Genomic DNA, 22,774 nt, shown 5'->3' with positions numbered 1-22,774 from the left:
CCGGGTCTAGTATGCTGGTGGCAATCCTTTTTAAGATATTTAGGAGATGTATTGTTTTTCCTCCTTGTCTTCACTGCAGCTTCTCTAAACTTGCTGTCTGTCTTCATTGTACCTTATTTTCATAACTTGATCCTTCCCCCATCTTTCCCCACTGCAGGACCCCTCCCCACTTTATTTTCCTTGCCTGGCTCATTCCTGTTTAATTATAGTCCCTTTTCTTCTGGGTGATTGTTGCATTCCTCACATGGTTCTTCAAAAGCTTTTCCATTCTTCCTTTTTCATCATCTGCTCTAAACCTCCTCACTTTGGGGAGATGATCTCATCTCCAAATTTATTCACAAAATCAAGGTCATAAACATGAAATTTCTAATTTTTTTCTGTATCAAAATTCTCTTTGTTCTTCCCTTTTACCCTTGAGAATTGAAAGTGTCCCTTTTTCTCAAAATACGAGACTGATATTTATTTTTATTTTGGTATTTAAATTTATTTTTTAAAAATAAATTTGTTTCTGGAGGCTGAGAAGTCCTCCAGATGCACTGGCATCTGGGGAGGGCCTTCCTGGTGCATCATGACATCATCTATCTCTGACTTCTTTTCCTCTGGCTTCTCTTCTACCTCCCTCCTCCTCTTTGACTTGTGATTCCTCTGTAGGACCTGTCCTTGGCTGACTTTTTTTTGGATCTCCAGGGATCTCTTCTTCTGTGACTCAAAGGTAGCTGATTTCTGATTGTTTATCTTTTGCCTTAGCAGTTCTCCAGAACTATTTATAGATTCTAAATGCTTCATGTTCTCTAAAATACCACTGCCCTGCAGCCATTACTTTGTACCACTAGAGGAACACCCATCACACTATTTTATGATATATATTCATTTGTCTGCCACTCATATGAACTTTCTGAATGCAGAAGCGGGAATTTTCTAGCTTTTGTTTTCTTCTATACCATAATAGTAAGACATGATAGCAGGAGAGCAATAGTAATTTGTGGAAGGTACAAACTTGAAGCCTGTCTCATGTTCCTACTACCTAATATATATCCTTGACATATCAACTGGATCATTTTTCTTTTCTAACATTGACTCCTATGACATTATAACAATATTCTTTTCTGAAACATTTTCAGACAAATAGGGAGTCGTTTTCAAGGAGACATTTGACAATCATGATTTTAAAAAAAATACAACCATATTATACTGTAAGTAGTGGTTTGGTTCACAGTGGAGGTAGCTCACAAATAGCTACTTTAAATCTTGCATCAAAATATGTCATCAACAAAATTACAGCTATACCATTCTCCCACTGTGGAAAGTCTTCATTTAAACAATGAATATTCATTATATGTCTGAACTTTGTTTGAATGTACTTTAGCTCATTTTCAATTGCTGTAACAAAATATCTAAGAACTAGGTACTTCATAAAAACCAAAAAATTATTTCTCAAAATTCTAGAAATCCAAGAGCATGGCACCAGTATCATGCCACATCATAACATGGCAGAGGGCAATAACACATGGTAAGACGGCAAACAAGCTAACTTGGGTCTTTTTTCTTCTTGTAAGACTCTAATACCTGTAATCCCACTGGCTCAAGAGGCTGAGGGAGGAGGATCGCTAGTCCAAGGCCAGCCTTAGCACTTAATAAGACACTAAATGACTTAGCAAGACCCTGTCTTGAAATAAAAAGGGCCGGGGTGTAACTCCCAGTATATACATATATACTTACACACATGCATACATACATACATACATACATACATACATAAAGCAAACAAGCCACTAAAGTCATTATGGAGGTCCCACCCTCTGACATAATCTAATCCTAATTGCCCCCTAATGACCCTGCCTCCAAATTCTATAAACAAGAATTTGAGGATGAATTTTCCAACACACGAACTCTGGGAATACAGTTAAGCCATAGTAGGGGTATACAGGCTCTACCTGAGATATGCCAAGGCCTTAAAGCTTGGTATCCCTTTTTCTTTAAGATGATTAATATTTCAAAATGTGTACATTCAGGTGTGTTACTACCATCTTTCTGCATATTAATCATTGCTGTGGTTTTAGTATGAAGATAAATACATTTTTCTGAAGTAATTTCTAGAAGAAAATCAAGGGTATGTACATGTCATGATGCAATGATGCTCTCTTCCTCAGTGTGTATTTGTGAAGTGATGATTCATACAGATTTGATCCTCATCATTTGTCTATTTCATATTGGTAAACTCATCTACACACCAAAATATGTTTGTAAGCCAGGTACAGTGGCACATGCCTATATTTCCAGCAACTCCTAAGACTCAGGCAGGAGGGTCACAAGTTCGAGACCAGCCTCAGTAACTTAGAGAAGCTCTGAGCAAATTAGTGAGAACCTGTCTAAAAATAAAAGATGTAACTCAATGGTAAACTGTCTCCGGGTTCAATCCAAGTACAAAAAAAAAAAATAAATAAAAACAAAACAAAATCCCATACAAAATATATTTGTAACCTCAAAATCAATATCCGTGAAGATTTTATGGTTATTTGAGGACATGCCCTGAAATGTTTGAGTCTCCTAAAGTGCATGTTCCCAGCTTAGGTGGAACAAAGCAACATTCTGCCTTCTCTTTTCAGCTCTCACAGAGTAAACAAGTGTCCTTTTTGCAGTCTATTTAGTGCCACATTTTTTTGCATTTTTGTGCATTTGGTTAGTGATTTTGCTGGCTAAAATGGCCCCTAAAAGTAGTGTTGAAGAGCTGTCTAGTGCTCTTAAGATAAGAATGCTGTGATGTGCCTCGGGAAAAATCTGTATGTTAAACAAATTTATTCAGGCGTGAGTTTGTGGTGTTGTTGGCTGTTAAGTTCAGCATTAATGATTCAAAATTATTTGTTTCTAAAAAGCTTTTTTGAACCTATAAAAGGTTACATTCAGTTGATCAGTTGATGAAAATGGAACTCCAGAGACTGAGGGGAACCCTGCGTTTTCCCCAGGAGTGCTGGTTCAGTGTTAGCTCATTCATCTTTGCTATGGTTTGGACATGGTTGGTGTGTGTCTCCCAGAGCTTCATTTTGTCAGAAGCTTGTGGTGGTATGGGAGGTAATGGAACTTAAAAGGTGGAGCCTGGTGAGAGGTCCTTAGATTGTTGAGGGAGCTGCCCTCAGAAGGGATTGGGATAGCTCTTCTGGAAATTCTGGGCTCTCATGGCACCCCTGAGCTCTCTTCAGAGCAAGTAATAAGAATGAGGCTGATCCCTGAATCACTTTTTTGCTTCTATTTAGAGATGTGATCTCTCACTCTCACACATGCATCCCTTGCTCACTGCAGGTCCCTCTTCAAAGCATGTGCTGTTTGGACTTTCAGACTTCAAAACTGTAAATAAACCTCTTTTCTTTATAGTTAGCCTTCTTCAGGTATTTCATTATAGCAATGAAAATGGACTAATATAAGTGATAGTACCATGAATGAGAATTTGTGTTTCTGAGAGAGAGAGAGAGAGAGATTGATTACCTTATCTAAGCTCCAGAAAGAAAAACAAATAGATTAGAAGGTACTGCATCATGTTCATACAGTTGTGGATAAGAAGAAAGGAGTTTATGGAACATGGATAAATGGCAGTTCCCTCTGCTAGCCCTAGAATATACTGTCAGTCCAGAGCAGCTTTGTTTCATCCTGAAGTGAACAAAAATGGTTTGTTTTGTTACAGTCTGGAAAAGGTCTAGTTCTTAGTAGAGTACAAAGTATAAAGGAATGTGCACTTAGTAATTCATATGTGCTCAATAGTTTGGGAAGTGACTATAGTACTAGGAGAAAGCCATTTTGTTCAGAAGATATTGAGGAATTTTATTCTTTCTTTTGTACCTTCAATTATTCTGATTTATCCTGGCCATTTGTTCTCTCTGGTAGCTGCCCATGGGGTTTTTGTTGGTTGGTCTGGTTTTTAAGATACAGGAAGTTACTGGACCTGTGGAGTGGATTTCTAGTCATTCAGCTCCATGTACCAGCTCAGCTAGGTTAGTCTATGTCAAGGTGTCTTAAGTTCAAGAAACAAAATCAAACCAAAAGTAGAAATATTTCACCAGATTGTATCAAGTTGGATGAAATTTTAGGTATAGAATGACATAAGGCTTAGAAAAAGCAGATGAACAACTACTCTCATAAAAACTCCCATTTCTTTTTTTTTTTTCAATCATTCAAAATTTGTTTATTTAGCAATTCAACATATATTTATTGCTTAACATTTAATACAGTGTTTAGAACTCTACCAATAATACCAGGTTGTTGAAGATCACTAGCATAACAGTCTTGAATTATGGTATTTATAGAAATTTCACTCAAGTTACCACTGGAAGACATATTTAAGATACCATAATTTAATTGGGAAAAATTGTCATTATTTTCAGCTTTTGTCAAAATTGTTTACAGCATTTAACAATGTCGTTTTAATATTCTTTATGGGATCTTCCTTTTTCTTGACTTTTGATGTGATACAATTCAGGTTTTATGTCTACCGATAGTGGTATCTTTCCATGATTCAGTTAATGAATATCTTTAATTTCACTACAAACATTCCATTAGTCATCCCATCTATTATATATTCTTACTATGTTATAAACCACATGAATTAGGGATATCATTAGGATTTCTCTGCCATATTCCTTAACATTCTGCTACTGGTCCAAAGATCGTGTTCATCTCACAATGCAAAATTAATTTAGTTCATCTTCAAGAGTTCCGTTGTCTTAAAAGTTTTAGTATTACTCAAAAATTCAAGTCCAATATCTCATTTGAGACATAAGGAGAATTTTTGCTATGATTCCCTTTTTGGGGGGTTGTAATCTCTTCAACAAGCACATTTTCCTTGGCCCTAGTTTTACAAGCACATTTCTCCCTGTTATGGTTTAGATGTGAGTTGTTTCCCAAAAGCTCACATGTGAGACAATGCAAAACCCATTTCTTTCTATAGAATTATTGAAATTGTGAAAATCTTTCTGTACCCGATTTAAGTGTGGACTTGTGAATCCTGCAGTACATCTTGCCTTGTCAGTATACTTAGCTTTAATATTCTTTTATAATTTTACCTGGTCTTTAGTTTGCAAGTAAAATGGATATTGTCATTTTCAAAAGGTCATTTTGTAATGTGGCTCTAAGTGACATTCTCAGTGTGCCATGGGGCTGACTCCAGGTAACTGAGAAGTAAATATTTACTCCCCTAATATTCCTGAGAGAAGTTCTAGTAAACTGGGGGCAAGGGACAGAGCAGAATGCAGCTTTGTTTTGATGATGCCTACCTATTCCTTAGAAATCTATTAAGACTTCATCTTCTGCAGCAGTTCTTGTCTGAGTTGCTCTTCTGTTTAAACAAACAAACAAAAAAGGAATTTTAAGTTCTGAGGAGTAGATTAAAACTCACAATAGTAGTATACTTATTACTCCTTAATGCATTTAGAAAATGTACAATTTGGGCTCTTTTGAAACATCTTTATGAATTGTAAAATAAAGACAAGAATACAAATAAAAATAATCTAAATGCTCTGTAAAAGAAATAAATTTGTAGGGGCTGGGGAGATAGCTCAGTCAGTAGAGTGCTTGCCTTGTAAGCACAAGGCCCTGGGTTCGATCCCCAGCACAAAAAAAAAAAAAAAATATATATATATATATATTTGTGCTTCTTAATATACTATAAGGTCTTCTATCTTACACTTAAAATGCAGAGGATCCTCCTCTATAAACAAACAAATTTTTAGGTCGCCATTATAAAAGGTGAAAGAAGACACTTAGGAAGAAAATTAGCCTGGAGCTATTTTTTGTTTCACAAACAAATTCAGCAAAGGGATCAAAACCATTTATTTATTTATTTTTTATGTCATAGTAATTTAATTGTACTTTCCTTTCCCTAAAATACAAAAAGGAGTACACAATGATTGCAATAGGAAAAATGTTACAAAAACTTAAGGATCAAATTGCTTCTAAATTTAATTTGATTGATTTCTGAATAAGAAATATGAATTTAGAAATGACATTCTTTCTAGAGAGTATTATAAACAACCACAATAACAAGAAAGGAAAACTATTGTTTTAAAGTATGTTTGAATGAATAAATGTTTTGCAGATCACTAATACTCAGTAACATTCGGGAGTTCAGGGGATGATCTGGTTTGTATTACACATATTTATACTTTAAAATGCCTTGTGAATTAATTCAAGTTTTACTACAAACAGATGCTAAGAAATATGAAAATATGGAGAGTTTTGCTTTATGAAGATCATCATTATCTAAGGGATACAATTGACCAGATTTTGAGAAACAGATTTGACTTTTGTTTTTCCAGAGAGCGCAGTCAGATGAACTGGAAAAAATTGAAAAGCATGGCCGATCCTCCAAAGACAAGGAAAATGCCAAGTCTCTGGACAAACCTGAACAGTAAGCAATGCCTTCAGGCCCCATAGAGGGCATCAAGGCTACAGTGGGCTCTTGCCATTTGGAAAAACAGTGTCTTGAGTGTGTAATTGTTATGAATGAGATGAGGATTAACATCTGTTTATACAAATTATATTTTTTCTCTTAACTTGGCTTTATTTCCTTAGGTGCCTTTGTGAACTGTCATTAATCCCCCCACTTTTCAGAACGAGTCTTTTGCATCCTGTTCCAGTTAACATTTTCAGAAAGTATTTGCTCAATTCATTGCACACTGGAATTACTACAGAAATTATGTGCGGAGGGTTCTGATCCAAAGTGAACAAAGGTTGAGTTCTGGTATTTAATTTTGTTCAGTCATGTTCATATTACAAAATTTTTATTTACTCTAAGTACTCATTAAATTTGAGGGATAGCAGTCCCACAGGCAGGAACATTTATGATTGAGCTTCAAGATCAAAGCACATGCTCAGATTGGCAAACAGGGCTGTAGGACTACATTGAGAGAGTGTGACCAGTGTGTGCTGGCCTCTGAAGAGCTCTTTTACCACTGCTTTTGCCAAAACCAAATCTTTACTTTTTATGGTCCCCTTGGATAGCAGACTTCCAAATGAATGTGACTCAAGGCATATTATTTACTTCCCTTCATTTCTTTGGAATGGCCCCTCAACAAATTATTAATAATCATTCCAACCAAATGATTTAAGAGAAGCCATTTGGTTCAACAGAAGATAAAAATTCCTTTGAAAATGAAGAATAAATGTTTGGCAAAAATGACCAATATTAACTTTTTTTTATAAATTGTCAAAAATCAGTAGTACCATTTGTTCTAGTTGTGGTAAATCCTTTTGAAAAGTGGAGAGATGTTATCAAAGACATCTTCAGAGGAAATGACATGAAAATTGAAGTTAAGTATGTTCTGGAAGAAGTGAGTGTGTATTCATTTAGAAATGAATCTTTATAACTTCGTTTTGGTTTTTCTATAATTTATGCCAAAAAATTTATATTGTCAATGTAGGCACAATTAGGATAATGCTGCTGCTGATGTTTTGTAGTAGTTCTCAGTGTTATAGCCATATTTATTTCCCTTGCGATTACATCACAGAAAAGGCCTAGGTTGGCATCTTTCAACTTACAAAAGCTTACCTGAATGCTTGTTGGTACATCTTTTTAAAGTTAACTTTGGAGAACACTGCTCTTAAAGTATACATAGTACTGAAGAAGGACCAAGTTTGGTTGTGACCCAAAATTATTGCTATAATATGAATAGTTGGCATCAATTTTGGATGATTCAAGTAAAACTTTGTATAAGAAAAGATTTGTTCTTTATCCTGTCTTACAGACATTAAAAAATGGCCCAGGGGTTATGCAAGTTCTAGGTTTGGTTCTTGCCTTTGGCAGCTACATGAAAGGTAGAAATAAAACTCAGGACAGGCAGATGGCTTTGGATTAGACATTCTCCCAAAGCTGAAAGATGTCAAAAGCAGTGGAAGTATTTTTATTAATGGATATAGGCAAATTGAAAATATTTTGTTTGATGTTTTGTTTGGTAATAGATTTGACTATAAATCAGTTGTAGTAAATATTTCTTTATGTTCCAAGATCAAATGTTTCTTTATGTTCTGAGCTAGATAAAAGTAAACTACAGCATATTTGTGAATAATGATGTCTCCTGAAGTGAGTAATTTTGAGTTTTATATCTAATGAATAACTATAGTATTTCTAAATAAAAGTAATTATTCTTTTCAGTCTATCATTACCAAGTCTGCTACTATTTCTCTTTTGGGAATGTGAGGATGAATCATTTTCTATGAATTAGATATCTACCTGTTATCTTCTCCATGTTAGTCTATAGAGGCCAACAGCTAATGTATTTTGAAAACTAAGACAAAGATGAGGGAAGTAATTTATTAATAAAATATGAAAGATGACCTTGCTTTTCTGCATAACATTTCCTTCCTCATACTGGTGTGCATGAGAAGGTCTAAGCCACTCTGCAGATCTAGTTATTTTTTTAATCTGCTTCTACAGATATTTGTTTAAAATTATTATCTAAGTGATTGTAAACCTGCCAGTAGAAATATAAGGTTAGAGCTGTTGGGCAGAGTCACAGACTAAAGTCTTGATTTGGTAAACTTAGACAATAAAGAGTTATGTTTCTTTGATAAAAGAATCACTACACAGAACATTCTGAAGGAAATTATGAACACATTTCTAAAATACTGAGTTTAAGTAAACAATTGGCTTCTAGAAGTGAAAATATATGGATTGTCCTTCCTAGATAATACAGTTATCTTTCTCATAAGATAGACTTTTTTCGTCTCTTTTGCCAGTGAGGTTTTTGTTTATTCTTTCATTCACATACATGTATGTATGTATTTATCCACCATCTTTCATTGAGTGTCTATGAAATGCCAGACAGTGTGCTTTTCTAAAATTAAATAGCCATAGTTCTTTCTTGGCATAATTTTTTGTGATTTTTGTGGTTATTTCAATAATCACAAATATATATTTCAAATGCTATTATATATGTATAAGAAACATTTTCTAGGAATGTATAGACTTAATAAATCACATTTGTAAAATACAGTTTTCTAAGTATGTTAGTTTTCAGATATTTCTTAGTAACTTCATATTATTGAAACAACTTTCTCAAATAACATTGAAATATAAATACATCAACATAATATTCAATTTATCAAAATGGATCCAAAATATATTGTGGTAATCCTATTTATAGATGAACAGTGATTATTTGTGAGTTTTTTTGTATTGGTTTGCATCTTTGATTCAACTCTCTGTTAAGTTCAATTTTATTAATTTAAGTAATTATGGAGTAATCTAGAATAAAAATAAAATACTGAATCAGGAAGCAAGTGCTTTTAAATAATTTCACATGCTCTCACAGAAAAGCTATGCAAGGTCTTCCTGAATTGGTTCTTTCTCTTTAAAATGAATGTAACTGACTTTACTCCTCAGTTTTATGTGTAAACCTAATGGACAGAACCATTACTTAGATCACTCAGAATTTTGTTCAGTATGACTACCAGCAGGTTTTTAACAAATATTTCAGTAATTGATTCATGTACTGCTGTTCAATTGATTCACAAGTTAAAAGAAAGGTTGCTTAAATCATTTTACAAGCAAATCTTGTCTAATGAGGGAAACCTTTAATAGATATATTACTATCTCATGTCAAACTCAACTATGAAGGACAGTTGTTCTTTTATAATCAGAGGAAAAATCATGACTTGATCTGAGTACCGACCAGTTAAAATTTACAGAGATTACTTGAGCAATTAAAAGTTCTAGAACAAGGCAGCATTCCATATCAAAGATGGTTCAGAAGGCACCATACCTCCAAATGTGCAGGTTGTATTTATAATTACAGAAAATAGGTGACATACAAAAACAGCCTGATTGACAAGAATTGTCATTTGCATTATGTGGCCTTTTTTGGGCAGCTTTTAGCCTCTGATTGAGTAGAAGTTCAGCATTGATACTCAGTTGCTTGGTTATATAGTGTATACTCAGGCTAGGTGAAAATTTACGCATCAAATTAGGTTTCAGATTACTATGTAGTAAGGCCACTTTGGGCCAACTGTGTCACTCAAGTATGGAGATAGGATTTAGGCCAAAGTTATTTCAGTTTACCAGATTGAATATTTCAGAGAAATTAGTTTATATCATAGACTTTTGCTTAAAAATATATGTATATACACACATGTACATAAATACATACACGTACACACATTTGGTCTCTTGAAGTCAAATTATCTACTGCTAACTTGTAGCAAAGCAAAAAGTTAATTAAATTCAATACCTCTAGAAAGGAAGTGAAAAGCTATTTTTGAATACTGTTAGATATGAAACAACTTTACATTTTTTAAAAATATAGTACTACACACATTATCTTATTTAGCTGCATGATTATTAATTCCTCAATCTCAGTCACTGATATGACAAATTATAATATCATTCACATTTTAAAAGCTCCCATTTACTTGAAATGATACTTTTCTACATGCTAATGATTCTAAGTCACACTTAGAGTTGCAGTAGTACCTGCTAGTCCAGCTATATAGAGAAGCTAGCAATATTTAATTATTTCATTATGGTAGTAGTTATAAAAATAATGAACAAAAATTCTTAATAAAACATTAAATAAATAACACAAAAGTTGAACTCAATTTATGATCGAGGAGGGTAAAACCTAGGAAAGTATTTATAGTTATAACTGCCCTTAAACAACTCTGCTTTCACTTAAGGCATAACTCTTTAGATAAAATAAGTGAGGCAATTAAGAATGTAAAATTTCAATCTTGTATATTTGTAGGTTCACTGCAGTTTATTTTATTTAATGCTATGTATTTAATAATTTGTAAAATATATCGTTACTTATTTGATCTTTCTACCTAGGACAATAGCAGAAGCCTTCTGTCATATATTGTTTCATATTATCTTTGAAATTTTGATGAGGTAAGATCATTTTTAGATATATAGTTTTGTTGTTCTTTCTTTGGGTTATTTGGTAATATTTTGTTGTTTTTCTGATATTGTTTTTTCCTTTGCTGCTATTGCATATATATTTTTTTTTATATTGATGCCTATTTGTTTAAAAGTAATGTTTGTCCTTTAGGATGCTGGAAAAGAACAGTGTGTCTTTCCAATGCCAGAACTGCAGGACCTTTTTCAGGCCTCACAGATGAAGTTTGAAGATTTTCAAAAAGATCTCAGAAAACTGAAGAAAGACTTAAAAAGGTAACATAATCTTGAACTTACATGTTTTATTTCTGCTTTTCTTAATGAGAAAAGGTAGTGTTCTCAATGTTTTTTCAGGGAAGTAAATTAATGTTTTATAGCCTCGTAGAACTCAATTTTGGGGATATGTTGCAAAAGAAAAGTTTTGTCAATTTTGTTTTTGTTTAAAAAAATCTGTATAGAAAATTTAGTTATTTAACAGGATCTTCATTATTTAAATAACAATCAGGATCAGGTTTGCATCTTGCTTTTATTTTATAGCCAAGAGCTTGTGCTCCATGATACTTATCGTGTCACCATTGGACCCAGATTATGTCATTGTTAAAAGGTAAGTGGGGGCTGGGGATATAGTTCACTTGGTAGAGTGCCTGCCTCACATGCACAACACCCTGGGTTCAATCCCCAGCACTGCAAAAAAAAAAGGCTAAATAATCCGTACCACACTCTCTAAGTATGCTTACAGAAGATTTTGTGGCTTGTGAACTTTCCTGGAAACAGAGTATCTTATTATATAGTATGGTCACAAAACACATGGGCTTATTACTTTACTTCTAATCAAGAATGATATTAACCTTAAGGTTGTCATTTTGAAGAGAGTCTGAAATTCCTCAAATTTCTAAATATAAAGATTTACACTGAAGCAAATAGTTTGTAATTTTTTTTCTGAATATAATCCCTTTTTTCTGCTTTTTGTGAGGTTTACTTTTGTTATAGAGTTGAGAATGCCCCAGTATCTATTTAAACTGTTTCTAGCTCTATTTAATATAGAAAGGGAGTGTATGTAAATGTATGTAACATTTTCATTTTGTATTGTATCACAATATGCAAATAGGAGGTCTGGTTACCCCTGTCCAGAGCCAAAAATAGAGACATAAATTTTGAAGAGACTTAGTCCTAATTTTGAGATGTGTTTATTCAAAGATACCAATCTGTAATTGTGTTCTAGTCAAAAACATTTTTATATGATTTCAATTAAAATAACAAAATTATATAGTTTGCTTATAGTTCTTTTGTATGCAGTATGATTCGTACTGGGCAATTGCTAAGTGCTATGGGTACACAGAGATTCAGCTGTTGTTGAAGAGGGCTAAAATTCTCTCATTTAGATCAGACCCCTTGGAGTCTTTCAGATAGGTACCGTTGATTGAAACCAAGAAAGATTACCTTGACTTCCCTTATTTTTATGATAACAATTTTCAAACTTGTTATACTTGTATAATATGGTAGTGTGTATTGAGGAATGAATTCTTAAGCCAGGAGTGGTGGCACAGGCCTGTAATCCCAGTGATGTAGGAGGCTGAGGCAAGAGGATCTCAGTTTCTAAGCAAGGCTCAGCAACTTCGAGAGGCCCTAATCAATTTAGTGAGACCCTGTCTCAAAAATAAATAAATAAATAAAAAGGACCAGGTATGTAACTCAGCATTCAATCCCCAGTACCCACCCACCCCCCAGAAAAAGAGTGAAGTCTTAAAGCAGTAGAAAATAAAACCTTTCTTGTTATAGTATTTATCATATTTATCATGCTTCAAAATTATGCCAGATATTTAGACTCCCTTATGAATTTTTAAACACATTGATGTGGTGATAGGACATTTATGGGGATACAGAAAATACCTCATAGTCTGATCAACAATTCAGTCTTGTAGACTAGAGTGCAACTGTTTACAGTGATTTAACAGTTGAGAGGAATAATGACTTTATTAACAGGGGCATTATATTTGCTGTGGTTGGTGCATCACTTTGGAATACCCCATTTTCTTTTAGTACCTACATGTCTTCTTTCTACAGGTATTAAATTTCACCTGTAATTGTGAAAATGGCAAGTTCTCACAGGACCTGGAACTAACTGAAAGTGTTAAGCAACCATAGATATTTGACTTCAGAAGGATAAGCAGCCTAGTGCCACTGAATACTATTTCCTCTTGTGTTTTCTTGAGTAATGTGGTAGCTACAGAAGACTAAATATTGAAGGACCATCTTAACAGTTTTTAATTGCCTCAGAAGGTTAAGGAGATGACTTTAACCATGAGGGTTACACTTCATATAGAGGAAAGAGGAAATTGAAACTCCCATATGCTCCATTACCAACTTCTAACATTTGATAGCTCAGTATCTCTCCCACAGGTTGTAGAAATTTGATCCACAGAAATGAGAAAGTTCATGACCAAATGAATATAAAAACTGCTGGGGTTAAGTTAAATTTTAAGGAATCCACAGTATTCTCCAAAAGAGCATTTGCAATAGTTCTCCAATTTATTTGACCACAGAGCACTTTCTTCACAGAATGTGTGGTGGATTCTATGGTTGGTAGAACACATTTGAACACATTTTGAGGAATGTGGTCCTGGTGCTATGTTAATAACAGAAGCATGCACTTGCCTCTGAGGAGCTTGCAGTGAAGGTGGGGTAATGAAACTACAGTTTGTGAAGTAATGTAATTATATGTTACTGTTCTTATAAAATGAGATTAGCTTGAAGAGCTATTTATCAGGCTGTCAAACTCAGAATTAAAAATGACAAATAATTTACTTCATGTTTTGCTTTTCAAAAATTCAAGTATTTTAACAGAAAAATAAGGTGTCTTAGGACATGAGGAAGGAAATCTTGTGAAACAAAATTTAAATCTAATTTCTGAGAAATAAAGAAGTATCAGGAGGGTTTCAAGATGGCGGACTAGGGGGGCGACTGCATTTCATGTTGCTCCAGGACGCAAGATTCAAAAGAGGAGATAGTGAGAGACTTGGGACCAACTCAAAGCCGCCGGGTGAGTCTCTCCCTTTGGGGAGGCGTCCCGGATGGGGCGGGTAGCCCCCGGAATGCAGGGAAACTTTGTGAAGTAGAGTTGCCCAGCGAGACGCCCCTCCCCCCACTGGAGCGGTAAACACGGATAACTAGGATCATCGAAGAGGAGGCGGCTCAGCACAGTGCTTGGACTCGGAGCAACCACTGGGGCTCCGGGCGGCTGCCTGAGGAGGAGCTACATGGCGAGCTGTTTGGACTCAGAACGACCGCTTCTGAACAACGGGGGGTTGCCCGAAGGAAGAGAAGAAGCGTGGCGGGTCGCTTGGTCTAGGAGTGACTGCATCAGAGCCACAGGCGGTTGCCAGAGGAGGAGCTGCGTGGCAAGCTGTTTGAACTCAGAGTGAGTGCTCCTGAATACCGGGAGGTTGCCCAGAGGAAGAGGAGGAGCGCGGCGGGTCGCTTGACCTAGGAGTGACTGCATCAGAGCCACAGGCAGTTGCCAAAGGAGGAGCTGCGTGGTGAGCTGTTTGAACTCACAACGACCGCTCCAGAACACTGGTGGGCTGCCTGGAGGAGGAGTGCGGTGGGTTGCTTGGTCTAGGAGTGATTGCATCAGAGCTACAGGCGGTTGCCAGAGGAGGAGCTGCGTGGCGAGCTGTATGAACTCAGAGCGAGTGCTTCTGAATACCGGGGGGCTGCCTGGAGGAAGAGGAGAAGTGCGGAGGGTCGCTTGACCTAGGAGTGACTGCATCAGAGCCACAGGCGGTTGCCAGAGGAGGAGGTGAGTGGTGAGTTGATTGGACTAAAAGCGACCGCTCCTGAACACCGGTGGCCTGCCTGGAGGAGGAGCATGGTGGGTCACTTGGTCTCGGAGCCACCGCTCCTGAACACCCGGGGAGCTACCCCGAGGAGGAGGAGGAGGAACAGGGCGGATCACTTGGACTTGGAGTGTCTGCCTAGGGCTATAGGCGGTTGGCGGGAGGAGGAGACACGAAGTGAATTGCTTGGGCTCCTACTGACTGCGTCGGAAACCCGACCGCTGTCCGGTGGCGGGTCTCTGGGTATCGGAGCTATTGTACTGGGCTCCAGGTGGCGGCTCAGAGGAGGGGCGCATAGCCAGGTGATAGGGTGCAGAGCAGGGTCCCAGGAGCTAGGTGGCTTCTTGCTGGAAGAGCTGCACAGAGACATGCCTAGGGGCGGAGCGAAGTTTCCAGGACTGCGGGCAGATTCTCTGGGAGAGACAGCTTAAGGAGGCTCGCCTGCGAAGGGTGAGGCTCCCAGGCCCAGGACGTAGGTCCGGGCCCCTGGGAACGTTGCAGAGGAAGACAGCCCAGCCCAGGCAGGTAGGTAGTGTAGATTGAGGGGAACCTCTAGGAGGGGAACTGACCAGCGAGACGTCCCCACTGGGTGAGGCTTCCCTGCCGGGTGAGGTTTTCCCACAGGGACGGTAAGACCAGAGACACAGGCACAAACAGGACTTGCCTCAGCCCGCAGCCTAGTTCCCCGTTGGATGACCATTGGTCAACAAGTGGAGGCACCTCTGCCCACTAGCAGGGAATATAACCCACCTGAGGGTCACCACCCCTAGAGAGGCAGCTTCTTCGTGGAGCTCCGCATTATCAACTTCCTCCAAGACTGCAGGCTACTGAAGAATAAGAGGGGATATACTAGCAATCTTCAGGGACATTATAAGTCGATAGAGGAAATCTTCAATAACTTAATGACCCACTGATTCCTGAACAATATGAGAAAACAAGGGAAGAAAATGCCCCAAACAAATCTAGATGTTACATCAATAAAATCCAACGACAGCATGGCAGAAGAAATGACAGAAAGGGAGTTCAGAATGTACATAATTAAAATGATTAGGGAAGAAAACAATGAGATGAAAGAGCAAATGCAGGCATTGAATGATGAGATGAAAGAGCAAATGCAGGGCATTGAATGATAGCACAAATCGACAGTTAAAAGAGCAAATTACAGGAAGCAAAAGATCATTTCAATAAAGAGTTAGAGATATTGACAAAAAACCAAACAGAAATCCTTGAAATGAAGGAAACAATAAACCAAATTAAGAACTCCATAGAAAGCATAACCAATAGGATAGAACAGCTGGAAGACAGAACTTCAGATATTGAAGACAAAATATTTAATCTTGAAAGCAAAGTTGAACAAACAGAGAAGATGGTAAGAAATCATGAACAGAATCTCCAAGAACTATGGGATATCATTAAAAGGCCAAATTTGAGAATTATTGGGATTGAGGAAGTCTTAGAGAAACAAACCAAAGGAATGAATAATCTATTCAATGAAATAATATCAGAAAATTTCCCAAATCTGAAGAATGAAATGGAAAATCAAGATCAAGAGGCTTATAGGACTCCAAATACACAAAATTACAACAGACCCACACCAAGGCACATTATAATGAAAATACCTAACACACAAAATAAAGACAGAATTTTAAAGGCTGTGAGAGAAAAGAACCAAATTACATTCAGGGGGAAGCCAATACGGATATCAGCAGATTTTTCAATCCAGACCCTAAAAGCTAGAAGGGCCTGGAACAACATTTTTCAATCTATGAAAGAAAATGGATGCCAACCAAGAATCTTATACCCAGCAAAACTTACCTTCAAATTTGACGATGAAATAAAATCATTCCATGATAAACAAAAGCTAAAAGAATTTACAAAAAGAAAGACAGCATTACAGAACATTCTCAGCAAAATATTCCATGAGGAAGAGATAAAAAACAAAGAAGCATATCAGCAAAGGGAGGAATTACCCTAAAGGAACTGCCAAATAAAGGAGGAACCAAGATGTGTCAAAAAAGAAATAAAAAAATAAATAAAATTTTAAATATGAACCAAATGACCGGGAATACAAATCATATCTCAATAATAACCCTGAATGTTAATGTCCTGAATTCATCAATCAAAAGACATAGACTGGCAGAATGGATTAAAAAGAAAGATCCAACAATATGTTGCCTGCAAGAGACTCACCTCAAAGAAAGAGATACCCATAGACTAAAGGTGAAAGGATGGGGAAAAACATACCATGCACATGGACTCAGCAAAAAGCTGGAGTATCCATCCTCATTTCAGATAATGTGGACTTCAAGCCAAAGTTAGTCAGAAGGGAAAAAGAAGGACATTTATACTGCTTAAGGGAACCATAAATCAGCAAGATATAACAAACATAAACATCTATGCCCCAAACAGTGGCTCATCCATGTATGTTAAACAAATCCTTCTCAATTTTAGAAACCAAATAGACTATAACACAATAATACTAGGTGATTTTAACACGCCTCTCTCACCACTGGACAGATCTTCCAAACAAAAATTGAACACAGAAACCATAGATCTCAATAACACAATCAATAATTTAGACTTAACAGACATTTATAGAATATACCATCCAACCAAGAGCGAATACACTTTCTTCTCAGCAGCACATGGATTCTTCTCTAAAATAGACCATATATTATGCCACAAAGCTAATGTCAGCAAATACAAGAAGATAGAGACACTACCTTGTATTCTATCAGATCATAATGGATTGAAGTTAGAAATAAATGAAAGAGTAAGAAACAGAAACTACTCCAACACCTGGAGAATAAACAATATGCTATTATATGATGAATGGATAACAGAAGATATTAGGAAGGAAATTAAAAAATTCTTAGAGGTAAACGAGAACAAAGAAACATCATATCAAAATCTCTGGGACACTATGAAAGCAGTACTTAGAGGAAGATTTATTTCATGGAGCACATTTAATAAAAGAAGTAAAACTCAAAAAATAAATGACCTAACACTACAACTCAAAGCCCTAGAAAAAGAAGAACAGACCAACACCAAAAGTAGTAGAAGACAGGAAATAGTTCAACTCAGAGCTGAAATCAATGAAATTGAAACAAAAGAAACAATACAAAAAATTGACAAAATAAACAGTTGGTTCTTTGAAAAAATAAACAAAATTGATAAACCTTTAGCCACACTAACAAAGAAAATACGAGAGAAAACCCAAATCACTAAAATTCGGAATGAACAAGGAAATATCAAAACAGACACGAGTGAAATACAAAACATAATTAGAAGCTATTTTGAACATCTATACTCCAACAACATAGAAAATTTGGAAGACATCAACAGATTTCTAGAGACATATGAATTGCCTAAACTGAACGAGGAGGACATATACAATTTAAATAGACCAATTTCAAGTAATGAAATAGAAGAAGTCATCAATAGCCTACCAACAAAGAAAAGTCCAGGACCAGATGGGCTCTCAGACGAGTTCTACAAAACCTTTAAAGAAGAGCTCATTCCAATACTTCTCAAAGTATTCCATAAAATAGAAGAGGAGGGAACCCTCCCAAACTCATTCTATGAAGCCAATATTACCCTGATACCTAAACCAGACAGAGACACATCTAGGAAAGAAAATTTCAGACCAATATCCTTAATGAACATCGACGCAAAAATTCTCAACAAAATTTTAGCAAATCGCATACAAAAACATATTAAAAAGATAGTGCACCATGATCAAGTGGGTTTCATCCCAGGGATGCAATGTTGGTTCAACATCAGGAAATCAATAAATGTCATTCACCATATCAATAGACTTAAAGTCAAGAATCACATGATTATTTCAATAGATGCAGAAAAAGCATTTGATAAAATACAGCACCCCTTCATGCTCAAAACACTAGAAAAAATAGGGATAGTGGGAACATTCCTTAACATTGTAAAGGCCATCTACGCTAAGCCCATGGCTAATATCATTCTAAATGGTGAAAAACTGAAAGCATTCCCTCTAAAAACTGGAACAAGGCAGGGATGCCCTCTTTTACCACTTCATTTTCAATATCGTCCTTGAAACTCTAGCCAGAGCAATTAGACAGACCAAAGAAATTAAAGGGATAAGAATAGGAAAAGAAGAACTCAAACTATCCCTATTTGCTGATGATATGATTGTATACTTAGAGGAACCAGGAAATTCCACCAGAAAACTTTTAGGTCTCATAAGTGAATTCAGTAAAGTAGCGAGATATAAGATCAATGCACATAAATCTAAGGCATTTTTATACATAAGCGATGAATCTTCAGAAAGAGAAATCAGGAAAACTAACCCATTCACAATAGCTTCGAAAAAAATAAAATACTTGGGAATCAATCTCACAAAAGAGGTGAAAGACCTCTACAATGAGAACTACAGAACACTAAAGAAAGAAATTCAAGAAAACCTTAGAAGATGGAAAGATCTCCCATGTTCTTGGATAGGAAGAATTAATATTGTCAAAATGGCCATACTACCAAAAGTGCTATACAGATTCAATGCAATTCCAATTAAAATCCCAATGATGTACCTTACAGAAATAGAGCAAGCAATTATGAAATTCATCTGGAAGAATAAAAAACCCAGAATAGCTAAAGCAATCCTTGGCAGAAAGAGTGAAGCAGTGGGTATCGCAATACCAGATCTTCAACTCTACTACAAAGCAATAGTAACAAAAACGGCATGGTATTGGTACCAAAATAGAAAGGTGGATCAATGGTACAGAATAGAGGACACGGACACAAACCCAAATAAATACAATTTTCTCATACTAGACAAAGGGGCCAAAAATATGCAATGGAGAAAAGATAGCCTCTTCAACAAATGGTGCTGGGAGAATTGGAAATCCATATGCAACAGAATGAAACTAAACCCATATCTCTCACCATGCATGAAACTAAACTCAAAATGGATTAAGGATCTCAGAATCAGACCAGAGACCTTGCATCATATAGAAGAAAAAGTAGGTCCAGAGCTTCAACATGTCGGCTTAGGACCACACTTCCTCAACAGGACTCCCATATCACAAGAAATAAAAGCAAGAATTAATAACTGGGATAGATTCAAACTAAAAAGCTTTCTCTCAGCAAAGGAAACTATCAGCAATGCAAAGAAAGAGCCTACAGAGTGGGAGAAAATCTTTGCCAATCATACTTCAGATAGAGCGCTAATCTCCAGAATCTATAAAGAACTCAAAAAACTCTACACCAAGAATGCAAATAATCCAATTGACAAATGGGCTAAGGAAAAGAATAGACACTTCACAGAAGAAGATCTACAAGCAATCAACAAACATATGGGAAAATGTTCAACATCTCTAGTAATAAGAGAAATGCAAATCAAAACCACCCTAAGATTCCATCTCACCCCAATTAGAATGGTGATTATCAAGAATACCAGCAACAACAGGTGTTGGCGAGGATGTGGGGACAAAGGTACACTCATAAATTGCTCTTGGGGCTGCAAATTAGTACAGCAACTCTGGAAAGCAGTGTGGAGACTCCTTAGAAAACTTGGAATGGAACCACCATTTGACCCAGCTATCCCACTCCTTGGCCTATACCCAAAGGACTTAAAATCAGCATATTACAGAGACACAGCCACATCAATGTTCATAGCTGCTCAGTTCACAATAGCCAGATTGTGGAACCAACCTAGATGTCCTTCGATTGATGAATGGATAAAGGAACTGTGGTATATATATACAATGGAATATTACTCCACAATGAAGAATGATAAAATTATGGCATTTGCAGGCAAATGGATGAAACTGGAGAATATCATGGTAAGTGAGATAAGCCAATCTCAAAAAACCAGTGGACGAATGTTATCGCTAATAAGTGGATGATGACACATAATGGGGGGTGGGAGGGATTAGTGTTAGGCTTAGAGTTAGGGCTAGGGAGGGGAGCAAGAATGGAGGAAGGAAGGACTGTATAGAGGGAAAAGAGGGGTGGGAGGGGTGGGGGGGAGGGAAAAAAATAACAGAATGAATCAAGGAACATTACCCTATGTAAATTTATGATTACAGAAATGGTATGCCTTTACGCCATGTACAAACAGAGAAACATCATGTATCCCATTTGTTTACAATTAAAAAAAGTTTGCATCTGAAAAAAAAAAAAAAACAAGTATCAGGAATATAACCATTTACATCATTTGACCAATGTAGCTTATCAGAAGTTATTTACATGATCAAATTAGAAAGTTCAAGAATACTTAAACCCCTGACCATATTTTTTAGAGGCAATTTGTTTTTAAATAGGTTTAGAAAATGGAGTAATGGCTGGGCACAGTGGTACACCTGTAATTCCAGCAACTCAGGAGGCTGAGAAGGAGGTTCATGAGTTCATGGTCAGCCTGAGCAACTTAGCATAAGTTATAAAAAAATAAAATAAAAAGGCCTGGGTGATACATAGTCCCTGGGTTCAATCCCCAGAACACACACGCACACACACACAGACGCTTAAATTAAATTTAAAAGGAGGATAATTTGAAAGGCATTTATTCTAAAATTATTATACAATAAATATCTAATAAATATCAACTATTTATCATAAGGTGTGATCAGTGAGGTCACCCATCTACTGGCACTATCACTTCTGTTTCTGTTTGGAGACTTGCTTTTTCTTTCTCAGGAATGGCTTATAAATAATATGTTGTGGCTTAGATACTTTAATAAGACAACCGAATCTCCTTTTGGCATTTTATAGAACATCTACTGTGTTTGGTTTTTCTACTTATTTCAAAATGGCAAATTGCTGATATTTACTTTTTCCCTTATTTTTGAGAGAGGAAAAAAAATAAGTATTTTAGAAAATAACTTTTTGTTTGAGTCCTAGGGATTAAATACAGGGTCTTGCACATGCTAAGCACACACCTTACTATTATGTTATACTCCCTTAAAAATGAATTTTTATTATGATTTTAAAATTTGTATTAGTTTAAAATAGGAACTTAGACAATACAGAAGTGTTTATCTTCATCCTACAGTCCAATATAAAAAATATTTTTATTTTGGTATATTTTTGTCTGGTATATGTATTGCAATGTTATAAATTATACAGTTGGGGCCATGCTACATGTAATTTTTGTAACTTTTGTTCAATTTTATGTTCTCTACTTTATAGCAGGAGAATTTAATTTATTTATATTTGCATTCTATTTTCTTTAGGAGTTGTCTGTTGTCTTGATACATTTTTTTACTATTTCCCCCTTGACTCCACCAATAAAATTTTGGAAGCTGTGTATTACTGTATACGTGTATTCTATTTAAATTGTTGGTTCATTATACATACTAACATTTTCTTAAGTACACAATTTTATAACATGCTATTATATCATGTATTTATCCTCCCAAATAAGAGCTTTAGAACACTCAGCTAATAATTGAGCTCCTTCCATTTTCCTTTTCATGTTTTTCCAGACTTTTAGTACTGTCATTTCCTTTAGAAACTGCTACTATATTATAATCAATAGTTGATCACACTTATGAGTATATTTAATCCATTATTATATTTCCATTGTTACATATAATTTTTCCCCTTCTCAAATAGTATACTTTCTAAACAGAAACATCCAGTGGATGTTAAAATATTTGTTCTCAGTAGCTAAAAATTAAATTTCTTCCTTTGTCTTGAATGATAGTTTTGCTGGACATAGACTTCTATATTAACATACTTTTCATCAGAGTTTTGAAGATACCTTACCTAATTGTCATTCTTGTGTAGATAATTTGTCTTCTGATAATTAATATAGGTTTTTTCATTATTCTTATTCATCTTTGGCTTTCTATGGACATATATAATATAAAGACATTTTTAAATTTTTTTATCTTGCTTTGAACTTACTTTGCTCTTTTAAATTTTAAGATTGGTTTCCTTAATGTTTTAAAATTTCTCAGCCATTATCTACTAAACTCTCATCACATTTCTCTTTTCCTGCAACTCCTTTTTAGATATAAATTGGAGCTGCTTGGTCTAATTTCTCATCTCTTCTCTTTCAGATTTTGAAAATCCTCCTTTCTACTATAAT

The 22,774-nt window shown here is 35.8% G+C and overlaps 1 long non-coding RNA gene across 2 annotated transcripts in view; it reads left to right on the top strand.

Annotated features, from left to right (window-relative positions):
• Positions 1-5,670: 5,670 nt before the first annotated feature.
• Positions 5,671-22,774, top strand: part of LOC124962280 (uncharacterized) — a 33,155-nt gene continuing 16,051 nt past the window's right edge. Inside the window, exons 1-5 of one of the 2 annotated variants that reach the window (XR_007104448.1) lie at positions 5,671-6,394; positions 10,808-10,867; positions 11,028-11,149; positions 11,411-11,477; positions 12,938-13,832. This is a non-coding gene — a long non-coding RNA (uncharacterized LOC124962280). Of the gene's footprint in view, positions 6,395-10,807; positions 10,868-11,027; positions 11,150-11,410; positions 11,478-12,937; positions 13,833-22,774 lie in introns of those variants that run through there. The other variant, XR_007104449.1, reaches the window with a different exon arrangement.

The sequence above is a fragment of the Sciurus carolinensis genome, chromosome 12 (assembly GCF_902686445.1).
Source record: "Sciurus carolinensis chromosome 12, mSciCar1.2, whole genome shotgun sequence".
NCBI classification, from domain to species: Eukaryota; Metazoa; Chordata; class Mammalia; order Rodentia; family Sciuridae; genus Sciurus; species Sciurus carolinensis.
This window is presented reverse-complemented; position numbering and strand designations above follow the sequence as displayed.